The sequence below is a fragment of the Enhydra lutris genome, unplaced genomic scaffold (assembly GCF_002288905.1).
Source record: "Enhydra lutris kenyoni isolate GAN:26980312 unplaced genomic scaffold, ASM228890v2 scaffoldscaffold28, whole genome shotgun sequence".
In the NCBI taxonomy this organism is placed as follows: Eukaryota; Metazoa; Chordata; class Mammalia; order Carnivora; family Mustelidae; genus Enhydra; species Enhydra lutris.
The window spans coordinates 23,829,834-23,842,690 of NW_019154112.1; the positions used below are offsets into that span (position 1 = coordinate 23,829,834).

At 46.3% G+C, this 12,857-nt stretch overlaps 1 protein-coding gene across 1 annotated transcript in view; it reads left to right on the forward strand.

Moving 5' to 3' along the window:
- Positions 1-866: 866 nt before the first annotated feature.
- Positions 867-12,857, forward strand: part of LOC111152367 (ELOVL fatty acid elongase 5) — a 76,475-nt gene continuing 64,484 nt past the window's right edge. The window contains exon 1 of the mRNA XM_022510882.1: positions 867-960. The gene's annotated coding sequence lies outside the window, so the exon portion shown is untranslated. The remainder of the gene's footprint in view (positions 961-12,857) is intronic.

The window sequence follows — 12,857 nt, forward strand, 5'->3', positions numbered from 1 at the left end:
TATCTGAAAAGGCGTCACTTACTTGGCCACCTTTCCTCCTTTTAAAAACCTCTGGAAAAACTTCCAGAGTAGAAATTAAGTTGGCAATGACCTCTGAGAAAGAGAGTCCCTAAGAAAAATCACAGTAAGGGAGCTAACTGTAACATCAATTTTTTTTTAAGATTTTACTTATTTGACAGAGAGAGATCACAAGCAGGCAGAGAGAGAGGAGGAAGCAGGCTCCCTGCTGAGCAGAGAGCCCGATGCGGGGCTCCATCCCAGGACCCTGAGATCAGGACCTGAGCCAAAGGCAGCGGCTTAACCCACTGAGCCACCCAGGCGCCCCTGTAACATCAATTGTGAGTGCTTTTCGCTGTTGCCTTGTCTTGCTCAACTGCAGACCTTCGCTCTGGTGGTCTGCGTAGGTATTTAACCCTTTCAGGTAAAACCAAGGGGAACTGGATCCCTTTCAGAATCATAAAGGCGAGTGGGCTTCCCGTCGTCCAAACGCGGCCATACAACCTTGCCCTGCCTAGCTTTCAGCCATGCAGGGTTCGGGGCATCAGGAACTTCACCGCCGCTATTGCGCAGGCTCTGCGTTCCACGCAGGCTTATTAGGAGGCAACAGGGAAAAATTGCCCGGAGACACGTGAACCCGAGGGCACCATCCCGGGCCTCGGCTCCCCACTGCCTCGGATTCTGGAATTTACAATCACGAAAGTTCTATTGTTTCGCTATTGGCTCCAGGGCCGCATGACATCATAGCGCTTGATTCAGCCCTCGGGCGCCGATTGGCTGGCCGCGCCATTGTGACGTCACGGTCAGCCCACGTTCTGATTGTAGATACCCGGCGCCTTCCTCTTCCCATCACAGCGGTTCCGCGCTACCGGAGCCTCACTCTCACATCCTCCTCGGCTCCGCTGGCCACGGGCGCCCGTGCCGCCGCCGCGCCGCTTCGCAAAGCTGCCCTCGGACTACGAGGTAAGCCGTCAGCTCCCAGAAACTTCGCCTGGGGCCGCCGCTCGGCCATGACACCCGCGCGGGCGCGGGGCCCTGGACGCGAGGGCTGCGACCCGCCGTTGGGACCGGACCCAGGGCAGTTACGGCCGCCGGCGCGGCGCTGCGTCCGCGTGGCGGAGAAGCCCGGCGGCCCCGGCGGGCCCCAGCCAGGCTCCCGGGGCACGGACGGCCGGTGCGGGAGCGCGGTGCCGGCGCGAGGCTGGGCGCCTCGGGAGTTCCCCCGTGCTGCAGGCTCACCAGCTCGGCGAGGGGAAGCCGCCGGCGGGGACGTTTGCTCGCTGACAGGCGCCGCGGGGACCCACGCTGTGCCCAGACCACGGGCGGGAGGAGGGCTCTCAGAGCTCGAGTCCGCCCGCCCTGTCGGGATGAACTCGCAGATGAGAGGACCAGGGAAGCGCCCGCCGGGAGAGCGAGTGCTCTCGTTGGGGCAGAACGGAACCTCGATGAGTTCGGAGAACCTCTGCCGGCTCCTGGGTCCGCTCGGCACCTAGAGCCAGGGCGCGCCCTCCCTCTCCCCGCGCGGAGCCCGCGGAGCCTGCAGTGAGGGGACACCCCCCCGCCCCGGCCTTTCCTTTTTCCCCTTCCTCTCCCCGCCTCTGCCTCCCGGAGGGAAGCCCGCTAGCTCAGGGCCACTCGGGTTTTATTAAAACCAGAGAGCTGCAGCCGGCGGTACTCGGGGAGGGATGAGGCCGGCGGGGAAGCGGAGGGGGAGGGGGGGCGGGGACTCGAGGGCGATCTGGGCGGCCCTTTGGGGAGTCCCGGCGCGGGAGCGGAGGACCGGGAAGGAGGAGCGCAGCGCAGCAGCGGCTCTGGGCTGGCGAAGCCCCAGGTCGTGGCTTTTGAGACTTGTAAGGGAAAGTGCCCTTTTACAGTTTCCACGCTTGCAAGACTCGCTCCTCTGTGCCGCATCTGCCCGCCCGCCCGCGTCTGGGTGGTGGTGGGGCAGGGGGGAGTTGTGCCTGAAGCAAGAGTTGTTCTTTTAAATTGTCTTCTTGCAACCGTTCCGTTCTCTTGCACTTTAAGGGTGGTTTCCCCTTCTCACGACTGTAGTTAAGCTCATCTCCCGGTTTCTTGATTGCAGATTGGGAGAATGCATTAGGCCAACTTTGGTGCTCCAGGAATACGACTCTTCCGTACGTGGGGGTCCGGTATGGAAGAAGCCGGTGCCTGACTTATAGCTGGGCTGGGGAACCGAGAGGTGCCAGCGGTGGGGGTTGGAGGGGCGGGGGGCGGGTAGGATTGTGGCGAGGGAGCAGCCTTAATTCTCCAATAACGGACCCGAGGCAGGAAGTGCTTTTTAGGGTTGTGCGGAAGAGATAATGTTGCTTGTGAGAGTAACTTGTTCTTCTAACTGCTTGGTAGATAACCTGTTGGTTTACACTTGTTTTACTTAAACATCTCAGTCAACAGCATTTGGTGCAGAATCTGCAGATACCGACATGGCCGGTTTTGCATTCTATGGCTGTGGACGTACACTTTAACTTTATATCTTCGGTTAGGACACGAGTGAATTCCTTTTGTAGTCAGCTTCAGATGCTGCCTGGGATTCTCCTGGAAAGCTCCGCGCTTGAAGGAGAAATGTAGCTCACGTCCATTTTAGCTTCTTACCCCAGATTATAAATTCTCATTGCCGGGAGCTTTTCTTGTACTGTTTCTCTTTTCGCATTTTCTTTCCCATTTCTAACTGAAGACAAAAAGGAAAATGTTATTGATGGCTACAGATGGCTAATTTTACAGAATATGGAACTTCACTGAAAAGTGAAAGTAGAAAGCATATTAAAATTTGTCAGATTTTTCAAGAAAAGTGTCCTATGACTTCAAACACTATCCTCGTCCCCTTGACCCAATTTTCTTATGTATAAATGGGTGTTTTCTGTTGCAGAATTTTTACAGATTTCAGGAGCTACTAATCGAAGTCTGGCTTGGGGTCCACCAAATAGTGGTTTAATAAATGTTTCCTTATTTTTCTTCCTGGGAAAGTGAGATTTAGAGGATGTGGCCAAGAATAAACCTCAAGAATCTCAGGTAACTGGGAAAATATTAAAAACTTTAGGTTTTCACAGATACAAATTCCAGTATCCTTCTTAAGTCACTTTTGAAGTGAGGTAAGTTATCTCATTGCCTGGAACTAGCAGAGCCTCGTTTTTTCCATCTGATCTCTTAGAGACCTTAATGTGTATGCAAGGATTTTTTTTCCCCCATTATCTTTTCAATATTTTCAATATTATTCAATCTTTTAAATATTATGCCTTCAGCATAATATTGATTGCCATCCTGCTGCTAGAGGTGAGTCTCAATCCTTGGATGTCTTATTTTCCAGATGAATTATATAATCAAGGCAGAACTGTTTACCTTCCTTTCAGGCAACTTTGATGTCCAAGGAGATAGTAGAGAGTGTGAGTGATAGTTTTATTTCTTTTTTTACTTGGCCACATCCTCTCCCCTAGGACATTTTGATGTTGAATTCCTCTTCTGTGCTGCTAACTCTTCTGTTACTGATGGGATGATCTTTCCAGTAGTTGTCCATAAATACGTCTTCTTTTTTGAGGGGCATTCAGTTTCTGGAATCGATGAGAGCCCCTTCTGATTAATAGTTGTTTGCCATATGTAGTTCTTATCTATTTGAAAAGTGCTGTCCTTTACCTCTTCTTTGAAAGAATTGAGACCTAAGGCCTATAGATGCCAAGTGACTTGTCCAAATTCACAAAGCCTTGTCTCCAGTATCATACCCACTCCTGTTCTTGTACTTCTAGGATTTGTTCAGTCAGCTGTGTCTAATTATAACTCTGTTACACTGTAACTTAAAAATGTAACCAAGTCAACCTAGGATTGAGTTTGTCATCTTTCAGATCTACCTAAAATCTCTTCCCTTCCTTTTTTTTTTCCCCCTAGATATCTTTTTAATTCATTGACTTGTCAGTTATATGTAGTTTGTGTGTGTTGGGAGAGGTTATATACAAAGCTGAATGACACAGTTCTAACTCCAAAGGTCTTCCTGAATTGATTTACATGTTAATCCTTTCATACCTGTACGAAATCTATGCCTTGCACTAAAAAGGGGGCAAACACAGATTTCTGGAGGACTTGTGTAACTATGTCTGGGAAAGCTTTATGTGGCAGAGCTATTTATGTTAGACATATCAACGCTTACCACCATAAGATTGGTTAGGTTGCTTTCAGTACATACAGGAAACAGAAGACTTGACTCAAATGGGCTTAAATGACCACAAGACCTGAAAAATTCTGGGGGCAAAAGTTTCTATCAGTGTCTCTGCAGTCCTTTCAGATGATGGTTATGTCCAGAGGCTGATTTTGCAAGATGACTGCCAGCAACTATCTGGAGCTCATTAACATATTCTCATGTAGGAACATCCTTTTCCATCACCTTCCAAAGAGGGTCCTTGGCTTTGAGGGAATTAACTTAAGCCTGGAAATCTGGTAACCTGGGGGCCCACCCCAGAACTGAGGAAGTGGATTTAAATCTCACCTCACCTGTTGAGCTGCCACCGTACCTTCAGTGAGGACCAGTGTGGACACAGGGAAGTCAGCCACATTGTGAACTGGAAGGGCCTCCAAGGATGTCAGTCCTAAAGAGATGATCGGATTAAAGTGGGTAGAATTGAATCAGCATTTGAATGTAGCCTTAAATTTCATAAAGGAGTCTTACTGATTTGAAGAGATAGGACAGGCATTCCAGGACAGAAGGAGTTTGGAGAGCAAACATCTGTGGAATCACTGGGCAAAAATCGAGTAGCCCAGTTGGCTGAAGCTGATACTGCAGAAGTGAAAGAAAAGGTTACAAAGGCAAGTTGTTGATGATAATAATGGCTCTTTATTACTGAGCTCTTACTAGTGTCAAACCCTGCAGTGAATGCATTACATGGATTTATTCCAGTTGCTGTTAATTGATGCTGTGAGCCTTCCCCGCTTTACAGATGAAGAGTTGGAGGCTTAGCGAAGTTTAGACCCTTGGCCAGGATCACTAAACATTCCAGCCCAGGTCATCTTGAGCCCCTAGCCTGGCTGCTCTCCTGAGGTTACAGAGTAGCACCGAAGTTTTCGAACTAGCAGTACGGTGTGACTGCGGCGCTCCAGGAGTATGACTCTTACCAGACTATGTAGGATGGATTAGCTTGGACGGAGGCTAGGACTTGGAGATGGGTTGGGAGGCTGTTAGGCAGCCAGAGCAGTGAGAAAACCCCATGTGGAACCACAGCCATGAGCACAGGCTGGGGAGAGCTACATAACTGTACGAGATTATTTCTAGAATAAGTACATGAGACCTGGAGACCAGTGGATTTGAGGGCCAACAAGATGAAGAGCACTCATAAAACTGGTCGAAGAAACGTGGCGTTACAGAGGAAGAAAAAGGAAGCTTTGCAATCAAGTGGAATATCCAGACGGCTATTATCCAGATACATATCTGGACAAGCTGCTTCATATACACCCACACACACACACACACCCATCTCTGTTGGCCACTTTTTTTTTGTCACCCTTCACAGCTGCGTGTTTCCACATTTCATCCATTTTCAGTGTTGCTCATGTTTCAGCATATCTTGGGAGAGACGCGACTTACAACCCCATGGCCTCTTAAAATCACTGCAGGCACTTCACATATTAATATTACTGAAATCAGAATGCTTCCCAACTTTTAATGAAGTATCATTGGTGAGAGTAGGAAAAGCCAGTATTGGTAAACTCATGCAGCTGATTCTGGCAGAGCCAGGAGTAAGAACCAAGGCTGCTGGGCTCCATCCCTCAGCTGACTTACCTCAGCTAGTGTAATAGATAGGAAAATCAGTGATGCCTCATGATACAGGATTATAGTAAAGCGTATGCATAGTTCCTTATTACAACTGAAATAATTTGAGAAGACAGGAAAGCATATTTGTTTAAGTAGGGGGGGGGCCTCACCTTTGTATAGAACCTGGCTTCCTATCCTAACTTGCCACCAACCAAGAGAAAATCAGCTCTGGGTATTGGTCTCTTTTTCTTTAAGAGATTAAGGTGACTTCCAAGCACTAAATTTTTTTATTTTTACTTTTACCAAGAGCAAATCCCTTGTCTCTGTTTGACTAGGGATAGAGCACGGAAGTTGAAATCATTTAGGTCCTAGAAAGGCGATGGCAAAATCAGTGATGGAAGTTACAGTTTTCTCTTTGAGGTTAAGCTTGACTGCTGGACATGTTCTGGCCTAGCAAAGTGAATTGTTTGGGAAAGTAACCTGACCTAATTTTGAGTATTTGTAATACAACAACCCCCCCACCCCACTCACCCACACATATCCCCGATCCCCCTTTGAACCCATAAATGTTATCATTAACAAACTGTTTGGTTCCCACTGGTCTCCTACTGGTATATTTCCTCAGAGGGAACATTTTTTTTTTTTTTTTTTTTTTGACTCGTGTATTTCCTTTTATATTTGTGTGGTCCCTGTATATAAAGTATTGGTACTTAGTGTTCAGAAAGACTAAATTCCCACCCTTCCTCCTCCCCAGCCCCATTCCATTTGTGTTTGAAGTACAGTGATGTGTAACCTTCTTTCTTAAATTAGACATTTGTACTTTTGTTTGATGTCTTTCCTGACAGAGATTTAGGATATTTCTTTTTAAAAAGTGTTTTTGTGCTGATACTGTCATGCTTTCTCTCGTTAGGAGAATAACCATTTTCTTGAAACACCTGCAGTTTCTAAGTATAATCCTACTACATTAGCGCCTTCCTGCTAGCACATGCTGGTTACAGTTTCCATCTCTGTGAAGTTCTACCTTTGCCCTTTCCTGTCCCCATTGTCAACAATTTCACCCTGTCAGAACAATCTTTATAAACCCATACTAAAAAGACCTAATTAAAGTCATGCTGGAGAATTGGCCATTCAAGTGTTTATTGTATCTGTTACGCTGAACCACAGAGTACCTGTTCTCCTCTTGTCTTGGCATAATAGCAAATGCTACTACGGAGTAATTGTTACAAATTTCTCTTTCCCCAAAGAACAGTTCTCATGATACCAAATTCAATAATTATTCATTACCTCTCTGGGAATTTGGCAGTGTGGTGTATGTCTCTAGGGGGTAGTGTTCAGGGTACATCTGCTTCAGTTTTTGGCAGAGGAAATAAATTAATATTTACAGAAGTTGTTACCTCCATCTGCCATATTTGTGAGCTATTTGTACCTCTGTGAAAATTTGAGTTTTACTTCTTACAGAGCTTCTAAATATTTACTGTGGATCTGAGGTACATTTGTAAGAGCATCTAGTATGCCTTTTTTTTAAGTAAGCAAAGTTGTGGGAAGTCGATTAAAGCCACTGCCTTTCAAGTTAGCAGCCACATGTCCAGAGGGGTTCCAGCTCTGCCACTTATGACTGGGTAGAACTGGGAGGTGGTAATATCTTTTCTTACTTTGGAAGGGTATTCAAACCATCAGTAGTAAACATGAAGGTTAAGTTGGGGGCTGAATTTGATAATCATGGTAAAAAGATCTCTCTTGTATAGGATGTCCATTGAAGCATTGTATATAATAAAAGATTGCAAGATACAATAGGGTAAATGTCCTTCAGAAGAATGAATTACAGCTGGGCAATAAGCAGTTGCTGCTTATAAAAAGAATGAGCCTTTTCTGTGGGTGCTGAATATAGCTGTTCAACAGCACATACTAGGTGCTTTTCTAAAGTTCTCCACCTATATTCATTTATTTTGATCTCACAAAACCCCACAAGGTAAGTACCCCAATTTTACAGATGCAGAAATTAAATCACAGAAAGGTGAAGTGACTCGTGCAAGGCTCCACAGCCAGTAGCTGGCAGAGCCAGGTTTCAAATCCAGGCAGTCTGGCCCTAGACAGCTCTCAGCCACCCTGCTACTCTCTAAGCCTGGGAGACTAGGTAGCCATCTTTCCATTTGCAGCTGTAGACATAGAACTAGAGGAAACAAAGTTGTTTGTTAATCATCATTACATTCTGAGAGGTTGACAGTATAGTGAATATAGAACTTTTGACAATAACTAAACACAGGTTTAGACAAAGAAAGCTAACAGAATAACATTTATGATCAGTCCTTGAAAGGGTAAACTTTTGTTTCTTCTCGAGTCCTTTTTTCACAATTCTGCACTTAAGCATTCTCTTTTTGGTGTAATCAGCAGCACAGACACAGAAGAGTTCTAGAATCTTTGGTATAAAAAAATCCGTGCTCAAAAGCTCAATTGCCAATAGGCTGGATTGGTGTGACTGGCCATGGGCATCTAGCATCAGTTTCCTTACCTGGCCTCAGCTGCAGCTGGTTTGATTTACAAGGTGTATAAGACCTGAGAGGTGTGGGCTGGGAGGGAAGGGCACCTAGATCCTCTAAGGAGCCTCTGTCTCCAGCTTGTCTGATTTCCCTTGGACAGAGGTGTAAGTCATGTGGATTTTGAAAACATCTACTAGGTCATTCTGACACAGGCCCTGTTAAAGGCCACCTGTTCAGGCTCAAGATAGACACGTTTATCACCACCCTTAGTTCTCTTGAGGTTATTAGAGTCTCTTCGAACTTTTTGATTTTCTTTCTGGGTGGGGTTAGTAGATCTAACAACATGATGGTTATGTTCCTAAAATAAGAGAATCACAAAATTCAGAGTAGCCTGCATATTAATGTGGACTGTGACCAGGTGGTAACTGCTGGCTTTGGACATACTCTGTAGAAGAGACAAATAAATGATTACCAGATTGTGTTTGCTTTTAGAAATGCCACATTGTAGCAGACTTTTTTTTTTTTTTTTTTAATTAGAGTGAGCACAAACAGGGGGAGGGGCAGAAGGAGAGGGACAAGCAGACTCTTCGTTGAGCAGGGAACTCACACAGGGCTGGATATTGGAATCCTGAGATCATGACCTGAGTCAAAGGCAGATGCTTAACCCACTGAGTCAGCCACCCAGGGGCCCCAAACTGCGCACGCGCGCGCGTGCACGTGCGTGTGTTTTAAACATATTTGAACTCTGCATCTCCCTCTCCTCATTCACCTCCATACCCTAGTAACATTTATAAAATGTGGGTGTTTGGATTCAGTTTAAACAAAGAAATGTGTTCGCCTGTCATGTGCCTTATTTATGTTAGACAGGCTCAAATTTAAATCCTTCAAGACTTCTGGGGGTTGCATAACCTATCTTAATTGTGTTTTTCCACCCTCTTTTAATTTCAACCAAGGCTATGATGTTGCCTTTGTGTATTGGTATGAATTAGCTTGAAGAACATGATAATTTACTTTGAATATTCAAGTAATCACATCAGTTAAGAGACCGCAATCAGATAAGAATTATAAATAGCCACTCATAGCAGAAAAGCTTCAAAGTCCCTTAAATGTTTGTCTCCCTGCTTTTTTTTTTTTTTTTTTTTAAGATTTTATTTATTTGACAGGCAGAGATCATAAGTAGGCAGAGAGGCAGGCAGAGAGAGAGAGAGGAGGAAGCAGGCTCCCTGCTGAGCATAGAGCCCAATGCGGGGCTCGATCCAGGATCCTGGGATCATGACCTGAGCCCAAGGCAGAGGCTTTAACCCCCTGAGCCACCCAGGCGCCCCTCCCAGCTATTTTCAGTTGGCAGTCTGACTTAGATGTTCAGGAATATGAAGCATTTCTTGAACTCTTTAAGCTTAGTCTTTAAGACAACCATTAGAGGCATGCAGAATATCTCAATGTCCATGATGGGCTTTGGCCATTGATTTTCTTGAAGCATGCTTATAGAGGAGACAGTGGTTGCCCTGTGAAACAGATGAGAGTTTCTCCAAAGAGCCACCTTAAACACGGTATCTCAGGACTTCTATGTCCCCAGGAGAATGCTATAAATACTATGCTTGCTTCCTCTTCAGAGCAGCTCCTTTTTGTTTACTTGGCAAGGACTGGTAGGTTTGGAATAGGCTCAGTGACCCCAAATGAAGATGGCTATGAATGCAGTACACAGAGATGTGCTTTTCACTGAGCCTTGGTACAGAGCTTCATGATTGAGTTTATCATCATTTTGAGAAATGGGACTGGCATATGTTAAAGGACTTACCCAAATTCAAGATTTAGGTGAGTAATTGCAAAGTATTATTGGAAGACCAATCTCAGTGGGTGATATACGTGGCCATAGGTTTGACTGTCCACCTAGTTTCCATCTCATTTATTTCTAATCCACCTCTTTTGAGCTCCAGATTCAACTTCTCAGCGAGGTTCACCTGGATGCCCAACAAACATGTCTGTCCTGTTGGCCAGCGTGGTCAGGGTTACCACCATCCGCCAGTTTGCCCAAGCTTCGAGCTGGCACTGGTGTTTCGGTCCTTCTCTCTCATCAGCCATGTCCTTCCTTCCCTCACTCTAGCTGTCAGTCACCAAATACTGTCCTCTCAGTCCCTCTCTGCAGCCCCCCCCACCCCCCCCCCCCCCCCCCACCATCATCCAACCCTTGTAGCACTTTGGATCCTAACTGGACAACTACAGTTTCTCCATGTCTCCTTCCCATCTCCCCTCTGGTCTGGTCCATATGCTGTTGTCACAGCAGTGACAACAGGACACGTTAATAGGACATTTATAAATGTCAGGACACGTTAATAGGATCCTTTCACTCCATCCTAAAAGCTTCATTTTCTCTCCTTCATTTCCTGCCACTTGATTGCCTGCAGCTCTCACCCTGAACACACCACAGACTTCATTTCTGTTCATGTGCCTGTCTGTGCCCATCTCTGCTCTGCACAGGCTGTGTCTGAATGCCTCCTCCTCAGTTGCTCCCCAGCAAACGGACACATACAAGAGTAAAGCCAATTTAGTAGCAGAAAAAGCTCTGTTCTTCATGAGTCAAATCCTCACACCCTAGAGCCTGTGGTCTTTTTGACTGAATCAAATGTTCCCACCCCTGCCTACTTGTATAACCTTGGTTCTGATACCTAACCTTTGTGTGCCTCAGTTTCCTCATTCTTTTTTTTTTTTTTTAAGATTTTATTTATTTATTTGACAGAGAGAGAGAGAGAGCGAACGAGAGAGTGCAAGCGAGCACAGGCAGACAGAGCGGCAGGCAGAGGCAGAGGGAGAAGCAGGCTTCCTGCCAAGCTAGGAGCCGGATGTGGGACTCGATCCCAGGACACTGGGATCATGACCTGAGCCAAAGGCAGCCGCTTAACCAACTGAGCCACCCAGGCGTCCCCAGTTTCCTCATTCTTAATGTAAGGATGACTTTCCTTTTCTTTTTGCTCAGTGTCTGGCACATTTATCTCTGTGTCCTCGGGACGTATATACCATCAGGCATCAGGCGTGTGGTAGCTGTTTGGCAATTATTTGCGTGAATGTGCCTTTAAAGATGTAGCTTTCGGGGCACCTGGGTGGCTCAGTGGGTTAAAGCCTCTGCCTTCAGCTCAGGTCATGATCCCGGGGTCCTGGGATCGAGCCCCGCATCGGGCTCTCTGCTCGGCAGGGAGCCTGCTTCCCCCTCTCTCTCTGCCTGCTTCTCTGCCTACTTGTGATCTCTGTCAAATAAATAAATAAAATCTTAAAAAAAAAAAAAATGTAGCTTTCATGTATCAGTTCAGTAATCTGTGCTAATGGCTGTGTGAAGATGGGTGGTAGCCTGAGAATGTAAAATATTTCAGGAATGAGGAGCCCACCTAGCAGGGGACTGTGGAGGACTGGCTTCCCTGCCTGTAGGGTTACTGTTTCCTACTCCAAGCTGAGGGAAAAGAGCAGCAATAGCCCTCAGGCCATACAAATTGCCGGACATCCGACTTAGCCAGGAGCAAAGGTGACACGTCCTATTATTTTAAAGAACCTTGCTTATTTGCTTATTACCTTGTAAAGCATTCACGTAGGCTATGCCAGTGATAGACCACACCCATGGCACTATGCCCAGGGAAGGAAGAGAGTCAACTCTGGTATCTTGATGTCCAGCTATTTTATTCTAAAATAGTGAAGGACGCTGACACACATTTTAAACCTTATTTTGGTTGGCCACAACACTAATTCCAGGTGGAAGTAGACTGTATAGGTTGCACAGAGCCTGTCTGTGTCAGTAGTCACATGGTCATTAATTCATTGATCGTTCACAGTCTCTCGCCATTGAGGATTCTTGCGTGCTACCCTCTGCTAAGGAGCATAGATCCTGCCGTGACACGTGACTGTACACACACTGGCAGAGATTATATAATATCCAGTAGAAGAGGTGAGATGTGTACTTGAGTCAGGATAATTATTGGTACTGTGGAAATGGCCATGTCTTTTACAGTAAGGTTTGGCTGTAAGTGATGGCGATTTCAAAATAACAGTGGCTCCAACCGGGGGATCTCAAAATAAGGTAGAAGTTTGTATCTCCGATGAAAGGTTGCGGAGGTGGTCCAGGACTGGTTTAACCTTACATGGGCTCCCTGCCAGCTCACTGTGCATCAGGCTTAGCATGTGATATCCCTGTCTTCCAGCCAGCAGGCTGAAGAGAGAAAGAAGGAGCAGAAGGGCCATCTATGCCTTCTCTTGGGTAGGTCCCCAGAAACTGCCCCTGGATAATTTTGCCTGTCCCCTTGGTCAGAACTTAAACATGTGGCTATATTAAGCAAGAGAAGCTGGAAAAATCTCAGTGGATTCTGGCCATACGCAGCCAAAAGTCCTGCTGCTCTCAACAGAATTTAGGCAATAACCCCCAGTCTGTACCACAGGTGGTAGGGGAGATTGACAGTCCTCTGCCTCCGTGGAATTTAGACTGAGGGAGCAGATACTGACAAGTGAATAGGTATCAGTCCTACAGTGATGGGATATACGTGAGTTCAGTGCAGTGTGCCATGAGAACAAACAGGAAGGACACCTAATTCATATGGGGAGGATCAGGAAAGGTTGCCTGGAGAATAAGCAGGAGTCAGTCTGACGGAAGGAGG